Genomic DNA, 11,566 nt, shown 5'->3' with positions numbered 1-11,566 from the left:
TGTTCTGGGTTTTCCCTGGTTGCAAACTCATAATCCAGTTTTGGATTGGAAATCTGAGTCTGTGGTGAGTTGGGGTTGTCAGTGTGTTCTTAGGGACGCTCCTGTTTTCTCCACCCCTTCTCAGTCTCATGATATTCCTGATTATATGGCCGATTTTTCTGATGTATTTAGTGGGAGTAAGTCTGCATCTTTGCCTCCTCATAGGAGTTATGACTGTGCAATTGAGTTGATGCCTGGGTGTAAATTTCCCAAGGGTCGGCTTTTCAACTTAGCAGTACCCGAACATGATGGTATGCGATCCTATATTAAGGAGTCATTGGAGAAGGGTCATATTAGACCATCCTCGTCACCTTTAGGTGCTGGTTTGTTTTTTTTTGTGGCAAATAAAGATGGTTCATTAAGACCGTGTATTGATTATCGTTCCCTTAACAAGATGACGGTTAAATATCAGTACCTGTTACCTCTGATGTCTGATTTATTCTCCAGAGTTAAGAGTGCCTGCTGGTTTTCTAAGCTTGACCTCAGGGGGGCGTATAATCTTATTCGCATCAAGCATGGGGATGAATGGAAGATGGCGTTTAGTACTCCGGAGGGACATTTTGTGTACCTGGTGATGCCTTTTGGGCTCACTAATGCCCCTTCTGTCTTCCAGTCCTTTATGAATGATATTTTCCGTGACTTTGTGGATAAGTTTTTGATCATCTATCTGGATGATATTTTGATCTTTTCTAGTGATTGGGATTCTCATGTGGAACACGTCCGGACTGTGTTCCGGATTTTGAGGGAGAATTCCCTGTTTGTTAAGGGATCGAAGTGCCTCTTTGGTGTACAGAGGATTTCATTTTTGGGATTTATCTTATCTCCGTCGACTATTGAAATGGACCCGGCCAAGTTGCAGGCCATTTATGATTGGGTTCAGCCTACTTCTTTGAAGGCCCTCCAGAAGTTTTTGGGTTTTGCTAATTTCTATCGTAAATTTATAGGTAATTTTTCTGGTATTGTCAAACCACTGACTGATCTGACCAAGAAGGGTGCTGATGTGCTGAATTGGTCTCCTGAGGCTATCTCAGCATTTCAGGAGCTTAAGCGGAGATTTACTTCTGCTCCAGTTTTACGGCAACCTGATGTCTCACTTCCATTTCAGGTGGAGATAGATGCTTCTGAGATTGGTGCAGGAGCTGTTTTGTCCCAAAAAGACCCTGTGACTTCTAAGATGAATCCCTGTGCCTTCTTTTCTCGAAAGTTTTCCCCATCTGAACGCAACTATGATGTGGGGAATCGGGAATTGTTGGCCATGAAGTGGGCATTTGAGGAGTGGAGACATTGGTTGGAGGGAGCTAGACATCAAGTTGTGGTCCTCACCGATCACAAGAATTTGATTTATCTGCAGTCGGCCAAATGCTTGAATCCTAGACAGGCTAGATGGGCCTTGTTTTTCACGCGTTTTAATTTTGTGGTCTCTTTTCTTCCGGGCACTAAGAATGTTAAGGCAGACGCCCTTTCTAGGAGTTTCTTTGCCGATTCTCTTAGTGTGACCGAGCCTACTACCATCCTAGGTGAGGGGGTAGTTCTTGCTGCCATTTCGCCCAATTTGAGACGTGCCTTGGAGGAATTTCAGGAGGATAAACCTGAGTGTTGCCCTATGGGAAAATTGTATGTTCCTGACCAGTAGAGAATGAGAGTGATGTCTGAAATTCATTGCTCCGCATTGCCTGGTCATCCAGGTATTTTTGGTACCAGAGATTTGGTGAGTCGGTCCCTTTGGTGGCCTGCCTTATCTCGTGATGGCAGGAATTTTGTACAGTCCTGTGGGACTTGTTCTCGGTCTAAGCCCTGTTCTCGTTCTAGTGGGTTGCTGATGTCCTTGCCGGTGCACAAGAGTCCATGGACCCATATCTCAATGGATTTTATTTCTGATCTTCCTGTCTCTCAGAGAATGACTGTTATCTGGGTGAATTGTGATAGATTTTCGAAGATGGTCCATCTTGTACCACTCCCAAAGTTGCCATCTTCCGCTGAGTTGGTGCCCTTGTTTTTACAACAGGTGGTTCGGTTACATGGGATTCCTGAGAACATTGTGTCTGACAGAGGAGTCCAGTTTGTTTCCAGATTCTGGAAAGTCTTTTGTTCCAATCTGGGAATACAGTTATCCTTCTCCGCGTTTCATCCCCAGACCAATGGACAGACTGAGAGAACAAACCAGACCCTGGAGTCTTATTTGAGATGTTTTATATCTGCTGATCAGGATGATTGGGTCTCATTTTTGCCCTTGGCCGAATTCACATTGAACTATAGAGCTAGTTCTTCCACTTTGATGTCACCCTTTTTCTGTAATTTTGGGTTTCATCCTCGATTCTCTTCAGGGCAAGTGGAATCTTCGTCCTGCCCAGGTGTGGATACTGTGGTTGAGAGAATGCAGCAGGTATGGGACCAAGTGGTGGATAAGTTGTCACTCTCTCAGGAAAAGGCCCAGCGATTTTCCAACCGGCATAGGACCATTGGTCCCCGGTTTAAAGTGGGTGATATGGTTTAGTTGTCGTCTAAGAATATTCCTATGAAGGTTGCATCTCCTAAATTTTAAGCCAAGATTTATTGCTCCTTATAAGATTTTGGAAATTCTTAATCCTGTTTCGTTTCGATTGGCTCTTCCAGATACGTTCAAGATCCATAGTGTATTTCACAAATCTCTCTTGAAAAGGTTTGTTGAGCCAGTGGTTCCTATGGCAGCACCTCCTGACCCTGTGTTGGTCGAAGGCAATGTGTAATATGAGGTAGAGAAAATATTGGATTCGCATTTGGTTAGATGGAGACTCCAGTATTTGGTCAAATGGAAGGGTTATGGTCAGGAGGATAATTCTTGGGTCTCTGACTCCGATATTCATGCCAAAAGATTGGTTTGTGCTTTTCACCAGGCCCATCCTGATCGGCCTGGTGGCATGGATGAGGGCTCGGTGATCCCTCCTCAGGGGGGGTACTGTTGTGAGTTCATTCTCTGGTTCACCAGTTGTGAGTTTCCCTTCCAGACTCCCTCTGGTGGTGACAGGAAGTGATGAGGCTGGTTTGATTGGTGGAGGTCTGCCACTTGAGAATGAGGATGACGACTGGAGCTCGGGATTCTCAGATTGGATTTCAGACAGCCGACGCCCTATTCAGTTGCTGGTGATTCCTTCTGGCTTGTCAGCTCTTGGTTTTCAGCTCTGTTCCAGTCATCTAAAGCTAAGTTTTTCTGCTAATGTTCACACTTGGTTTTGTTGGTCTGTTCAGTTTTTTTTTGTGGACAGCCAGCCCCGGCTGGGGGCTGTGCTTAATTTCCACTCTTATTTATAAGTATTTTGCCAATTGGCTTTTTGTCCCTTACTAGTTTGGTCTCTTTTTGCTCTGTCTCAGAATATTTCAGAGTGCTGATATAGTGGGAGAAGTCTAGTGACTTCAGGGTTAATTTTGCTATCAGAAGTGTTGGACATGATTTTTGTAAGTTTTTTTACAGGTTGCAGACAGTGTCTTTCCTTTCCTTTCCTGTCTAGTTAGTTTGGGCCCCATCATTTGCTCAGTCTATTTTCCTGCCTGTGTTTGTGCCTTCATCTTGTTTCACCGTCAATACATGTGTGGGGGCTATCTGTTCCTTTGGGGCCTGCTCTGGGGCAGTTAGCTTTCCCTTTTCTTGCTTTAGGCTTATTTAGTCCTCCGGCTGTGACGAGGCGTCTAGGAACATCATAGGCACGCTCCACGGCTACTTCTAGTTGTGTAGTAAGATCAGGGATCTGCAATCTGCATAGTTACCAACCTCTCTGGTTTTCTGTGACTTAGCTTGTTTTGCTTTTTTCTCCTCGGTGACCAATTCATAACACATGTGTGCTTCTTGTGGTGTGATTTACCATGCAACCTGCCCCTGTAATATGATTTATGTTTGGCTAACCACCGGTGAGCTTAAAGTCCATAAACGTGAGCATTATCGTGATATCATTAATGCAAAAACTATTGAAGAAGAGTCGACTTTAAAAACATTACTCAAACACTTCAAGAAGTACCACCAATGCAACCCGAATGGTTTGAAGATTAAAGGTATTGATTTGGTGACACTGGGGGTCAGAGGTGGTAACATTAGTAAGAATCTGGCACAAATAGAAAGTAGGTGGATTTATCGTTTGGGTACATTAGCACCGCAGGGGCTTAGTGAAGGTTTTGGCTTTGGGGCTTTTTTGTAATTGGTTTTATTACATATCACTCTTTGTCCATCAGGTTTTTTATTGGGGGGTGCTGGTTTTATTGTTTTCATTATTTGTATTTTGTATTTATTTTATTTTGTTATTTATGTAGGATTGTCCTTACTGTCCTTATCATCCGGTGTCCGTCGGTATCCTTGGATCCTCTTGAAGACCCTATGCTACTTTGGATCATTTACACCCGGTGTCTGCTGGTGTTCCTGGACTCTTTTCTGAAGATCCTAGGCTATTTTTTTAATATCTGGTGTCCGTTGGTGTCCCTGGACTCTCCTTTGAAGATCCTATATGATTTGAATATCTTGGTGAAGATTTGCCTTCTGGAAGTTGCTTGAATTATAGTGACTAATTAATTAGTTTGCTCTAATAGGACTTGTTTTATATATGATATTTTATTAGGTTTTGTATTAGTTCAGACAGTACATGAGGGCAGTATTTTATTGCCGTAGTCTAAGTACCTTCAAGGTATGTTAATGGTCTGGACATCATTCTTGTCTAGGTATTTTATATGCGGTGTTTCATAGATAATACAGGATTGGTATGTGGGTAGATTATTAGTTAGGACCTTTACAGCGGTTTATGGGTATTATGGTGTTATCCTATAATGTGAGTATTATTTCCTTTGGGTTAAATATTACAGCTTTGCACTTAATATATTTACTCCATTCACATTGATATGCGGTATTAACGCGATTTTTAGGTGGGTATATATTTGCCTGAGTTAAAACACAAAAAAACAGTTAAAAAAACATTACATTTTGAGCCTTAAGCTTGTTTTATTATTTGCATGTGAAGTTTAGCTTACTTTAATATAGGCATGTGGCACTTTTTTTATAATACATTACAGCTCACTAGGCACTAAAGCACTCTCATTGCCAGTTTTTGTGTGCATGCACTGCCTGGATCGCCCTGAGTCTCCCAGTCCCGGCACTAAGATGGTATCGCTGCACTTCCGCCCGGTTGTCGGCGGTCCATTGTCCGGAGGTGGGTGGCTTCATGAGGTGCGGTCTCGGTGCCGGATGCGCCGCTGTATTCCTGGCATTACACTGACACACGCCGCGTCAATTAACATGTGGGCCGCTATCTTATATGTGATTGGTCACTGGTTATTTATAAGGACATCCAGCCTCCTTGTAGACACGCCCCCGGAAGAAGAACAGGCGAAAGGCGTGTCGGGGTAGGTCGCTGTGACAGCTTGGACATACATTCAGGTATTGTTCATTTATATTTCAGTAGCGCTTCTATGGTTTATTACCCACCACATGGATAAGACCTTGTCCGCAGTGTAGAGATCCAGGCACTATGCTTAGGATATGAATTGCCATTGGGGCACTGTATATTATATGGATTTCTTAGCGGTATCATTTCTTGGTTGAATGGGCAATATATGCCATTTATGCACTGGTTTAATGTTTTATGTAGTGAATACGGAAGTGTTTTTGTCCTAAGCTGCCAGCGATTTTTAATATATGTTATTGTATGTAATACGAATTTCAGTAAAAATAAAAATATTTATACTTTGTACTTCGCATTCCTTGTGCCATTTAATGGTTTATTTGGCATTTAGTGTTAAATAGTCATTACGGAATGTACCCATAGTTGGTTTTGGGTTTTAAGGACTAATATGTATATATGATAAGTACCACGCGAGTACTGCATTGCACCAAGCTATATGACATGACATACTGTGTCAGGGCTTGTTGCTGCTGCCACAGTCACTGCAACATGTGCAGACAGGTATTCCATCATGTTGGCACATTGTTTATCAATCTGTTAACTGGCATGGACAAAGTCCTATGTATCGATGCAAGTCAATGACCTTGTAAAGGGGAGAATATATGGCATATGAATATATACAAGAATCAAAAATTATACCACTGTATGAACGCTTTGCTGAATATTGGAATCATGTAGCTGTAAGATATTTCTTGTTCTCTAAGACTTATTTCTGTATTTCTGTATCCACCTAGTCTCATCGAAGCTGGGTTAGGCTAGGCCAGGAACAATAATCAGTTTCATAATGATTATATAGTAAATATGAGATCATATGAGATCAATACTAATTTGCTATTTGGGGTATACAGTAATTTGGAAAAGAACCCATGATGTAACACAATGAGACAGCTCGATTTCTGTTATAAAAACTGTACATCTCTGATTAAAAGTAGGGAAGAATCATTTGACATGATATACCTTGTCTTGTGTATTCTTTTCTCCGTGCATGTATAATCCCTGCCAGAGATACAGTTCGGCCACAGACAATTAAGATGAGATGACAACACACGCATTCTGTGTGCCATATCAATATCAATATCAACCTGAGGGGTGCAAACGGTGGAAGCGAGGTCTTCCAAGGTCTTGCTGACAACTTTATCTTCCAAAAGGTAGGGGAGAAAACAAGGGGAACTGCTACCTTGGATCTAATCCTTATAAACAGGGAGGAAATGGTTGAGGAGGTAAAAGTGGTTCGGACCCTAGGAGGTAGCGACCATGCTATTTTAGAATTTTGGATAACTAGAGGCGGAAGACCTGTGAAGACTCAGACGTCAAGGTTAGATTTCAGAAAGGCAGATTTTAAGGGATTCAGAAAGAGAATTGGAGGGATACAATGGTTGGATATCCTTAAAGACAAAAATGTCCAGGAAGGATGGGAAATCTTGAAAAATGAAATTCTCAAAGCACAGTTGTTAACAATTCCAAAAAGAGGGAAGAATAGGAAGCATTTAAGGAAACCAGGATGGATGAACACAGAACTTAAGCACATGCTAAAAAGGAAGAAAAAAAAGTTTATAAAATGGAAAGAGGGAGGCATATCTAAAGAAGAATATAATGCTGTCTGCAGAACCTGCAGGGCACAAATTAGATTATCTAAAGCTGAAAATGAAATGAGGCTTGCAAGAGATGTCAAAAGCAATAATAAAGGATTTTGGGGATATGTCAAAAGTAAAAGAAAAGACAAAGATGCTATAGGATTTTTACAGGATGAAAATGATGAAATGGTAAGACAGGATGTTGAGAAGGCAGAACTTTTAAATTCCTATTTTGCATCTGTTTTCTCTCAGAAAGGAAATGTAACATCAACTGTTCTTCACTGTCCTATTAAGGGAATAGAAGAATCCAGGATATCTATAAACAGAAAGATAGTGAGGAAACACTTAGCTAACCTAAATGAATTCAAGTCTCCAGGTCCAGATGAATTACACCCCAGAGTACTGAAGGAGACAGCAGAAGAAATTTTTGAACCCCTCTCCATAATCTTTGAAAATTGCTGGAGAACAGGAGAAGTGCCAGAAGACTGGAGAAGAGCAAATGTTGTTCCTATCTTCAAAAAGGGGAAGAAGGTGGACCCAGGCAACTATAGGCCGGTGAGTCTGACTTCTATACCAGGAAAGATCTTTGAACAAATTATTAAACAACATGTATGTCAATACCTGGATAAGAATGAAGTGATTAAACAGAGTCAGCATGGGTTTGTAACTAATAAGTCATGTCAGACTAACTTAATTTCCTTCTATGACGGTATCACTGATTGGGTGGATCAAGGAAATGCTGTAGATATAGTATATCTTGACTTCAGCAAAGCATTTGACAAAGTCTCTCATACAATCCTTATTGAAAAAATGACTAAGTATGGAATGGACAAGGCAACTGTTAGGTGGATTCATAACTGGCTTAGTGATCGGACCCAAAGAGTGGTCGTAAATGGCTGCACATCCAGTTGGAAGAATGTCTCAAGTGGGGTACCACAGGGCTCTGTCCTGGGCCCTGTATTGTTCAACATCTTTATCAACGATTTAGATGAAGGAATTGAGGGTAAACTGATTAAATTTGCTGATGGCACAAAGCTAGGAGGGATAGCTAATGCTAGAGAAGAGAGAGAGAGGATTCAAAAAGATTTAAATAAACTGGAGAAGTGGGCAGCAACTAACAGAATGGTTTTTAACAGGGAGAAATGCAAAGTACTACATCTGGGCAATAAAAATGAAAAAAGCATATACAGAATGGGGGAATAGGGCTTAGTGACAGCACATGTGAAAAAGACTTTGGTATACTAATAGATCACAGACTGAATATGAGTCAACAATGTGATGCAGCAGCAAAAAAGGCAAATGCAATTCTAGGATGTATTAACAGAAGCATACAGTCTAGATCACGTGAAGTCATTATTTCCCTCTACTCCTCTTTGGTCAGACCTCATCTGGAATATTGTGTCCAGTTTTGGGCACCACATTTTAAAAAAGACATCAACAAACTGGAGCAAGTTCAGAGAAGAGCGACCAGAATGGTGACCGGTCTGCAAACCCTGTCTTATGAGGAAAGGCTGCAGGATTTGGGATTGTTTAGTTTGCAAAAGAGAAGACTGAGAGGAGACTTAATAGCTGTCTACAAATATCTAAAGGGCTGTCACATTGTAGAAGGATCAACTTTATTCTCATTTGCACAAGGAAAGACTAGAAGCAATGGGATGAAACTGAATGGGAGGAGACACAGATTAGATATTAGAAAAAACTTTTTGACAGTTAGAGTGATCAATGAGTGGAACAGGCTGCCACGAGAAGTGGTGAGTTCTCCTTCAATGGAAGTCTTCAAACAGAGGCTGGACAGGCATCTGACTGGGATGATTTAGCGAATCCTGCTTTGAGCAGGGGGTTGGACCAGATGGCCCAGGAGGTCCCTTCCAACTCTACGATTCTATGATTCTATGATTCTATGACATGCATCTAAAGGCACATATGTGAACTTGCATTGGCATAGGGCACCATTATCAAACATGGCCTTCCCTAGATCCAGGATCAGCGGACATAGCCATTGCTCAAATTCGGACTGGAGAGCTGTCCACATCTTTTCAGATGTATGACTGTGATCTCCAAGGCATATCAATTTTAACACTGCCTTATTGCAATGAGCCCTGGCTGCGCAGTACTGAGGTGGTGGGGATTCGCTCAACACTGTTAGAATGCGTGTCTCATTAAGGCAGAAGTTAAGGGTGCTGGTGGAAGCCCTAGAGGAGATGGAGAAGGCATAAACAGTGGAGGAAGTGTTAAATATAGAATTTTGTCCTGCAAGTCTTGGGGATTCCAAGACTTGTGCAGCAGCCCCTTCCCCGCATGCCCCCAAAGCCACCAGAGTCAACCAATGCCCAGTCAGAGAGATGTAATGCCCTTCCAAGTGTCTGTGGGGAAATGCACCCAGGGCAGATATAGATTTAGTCAAGGACCGGGTGATATCTGCAACATGCTGGTGTAACGCAGGTAGAACTTTCTAAGAGAAGCAAAGTCAACTGGGCAATTTGTACTGGAGACTGCACTGGCTATCAGCTTTAAGAAACCATATGTATCTACCAGGTTGAAAGGCAGCATTTCGATGACCAACAGATTGGAGATGGTGGAATTCAACCTCTTAGCTTTGTCATGTGTAGGGGGAAACAATCTTTTATATGACCACAACTGTGGGACCAAGAGCTGACTGCATTGCTGAGAGAGGATGGAGTATGGTGAACTGGGCAAACTGCTGGACCATTAGTGAGGTGCAGGCAAAGATATAAACGTTATGGTGTGCATGTTCTCTAAGATCAGTCAAAAACAGGCATGTACACTTCCATAACAGCTGATGGCAGGCTCTCAGTCAGCCTGAATAGAGCGGGTAAAGAAACAGAGGTTCTGCAGTCAGGGCTGTGGGTGACAATACTTGGCAAGGTGACAATGGAAGAGGAAAAAAACAGCAGATGCTGTTGATAGGGTGTATGATGGTTGTTGAGGTCCCCTGGTCCGCATTTTATCACCGTGAGATTGCCAGAGTAACGCATGTTGATTGTGCATGTGAAGGTTAATGCATGTAGCAGTTTAATTATTACACTTTTTCCCCTCTACTCTGTTTTTTTGCAGAGGTGGCAGGTAACTTGAGTTGGCTCATCAATTGTGGTGTCAAAAAAGGTCCATGCTAGGCAACCCTTGCTGCCTTTGTGAGCTGCAGACCTGTGAACGCTGCGGGGGACAGTTGTAGTTAAGGATGCAGTGCTTAACATGGTTGCATCTCTCTGTGTCTGCGCTGTATGGCTCATTGTAATCTCCTCATCTTCCTCCTCCACTTCTTCAGATGACCTGCTCAACTGCTTGCTTATGGCTTCACACCAAGTGGGATGTATAACCTCATCATCATCCTCTGTGTTCTCCCATTCCTCTCCCATAGAGTCACTTTCCACCTCCTCCTGCCCTGACAGAACAATAAAGTACAGTCCAGATGAGCCTCAGATGTCTGAGTCTCATCAGGATCACCTCCTCCCCGGGGGATAGCGACTGGTGACGAGGGTCAGGATGTTGCTCAGATCCTACTTCATCCTGCCCTGGATCCAAGCTAAAAAAATAAACTGGGCATTCATACAAATGATTTCCTCTTCTTGACTCTGTGGATTACTCTTCAGATGCCCATGGCAAAGAATAGTTGAGCAACTCTGCAGACTCATCCATCTGTGGTTCACTACAGTCAGTTGGGCAGTTGGAGAGTTGTGACGCAGGGGGTTTAGCAGGGGTGATTGGGGTGCCAACTCTGAGGACAGTACTCTGTGTGATGTTGAGATGGAGGAAGAGGAGGAGAGGCCAATTGAAGTTGCGATTGCCATCCACTCTAGCACATGCTCTTTCTGGCCCTCATCAACAAGGAGTGCCACTGTGCAGCTGCCAAAGGATGGTAGTAGAGTAGCCCATCCAGTAACAGAACTTGTTAGTTGTTTTTGCATAGGACGTGACATTGTTGGTTCACTAGTGATTTCACAAACATTACTACCTACCCCAAGTACACCTTGAACACCAAGCCTATTCCCCTTTCACCACGGCCTTACTTTCTACCAGTCATGTTGCTCAGACTGTGTATTACTATTGCGATTAGCAACAAAAAAATTAGATGTTTTACTCTGTACCAGCTCTGCTTACAGCTTAATTTCAGCAGCACTAAATGACAACATGAAATATGGCATGATGTATTATGTTAACATCTGAAAGAAATAGTTTTTTTACTTTGCAACAGTGCTGCGCACAGCTGAATTTCAGCGGCAGCAAATGCAAGGTGCAATATGGGGGGCTCAATCACTTTAATAACAGAAGAGAGTTTATTTGAGTGTTGATAAAACCTGTATAACATAGAAGATATGCTCCAAATATTTTCAAAGTGAGATCTCCCCTACTGTATCATGTTCGTAACGGAAGAAAGAATTGCTTCAGTGTGGATGAGGCCTGTATAACAAAAAATATATGCTCCAAACAATTTCAAACTGAGATCTCCCCTACTGTATCACATTAGTAACAGAAGAAATATTTGTTTCATTTTGATTGCGGACAGTATACCAAAGA

This window comes from Dendrobates tinctorius, unplaced genomic scaffold, assembly GCF_039654945.1.
Source record: "Dendrobates tinctorius isolate UK_male_01 unplaced genomic scaffold, ASM3965494v1 ptg000040l, whole genome shotgun sequence".
NCBI classification, from domain to species: domain Eukaryota; kingdom Metazoa; phylum Chordata; class Amphibia; order Anura; family Dendrobatidae; genus Dendrobates; species Dendrobates tinctorius.
Note: the sequence above shows the minus strand (reverse complement) of the source record.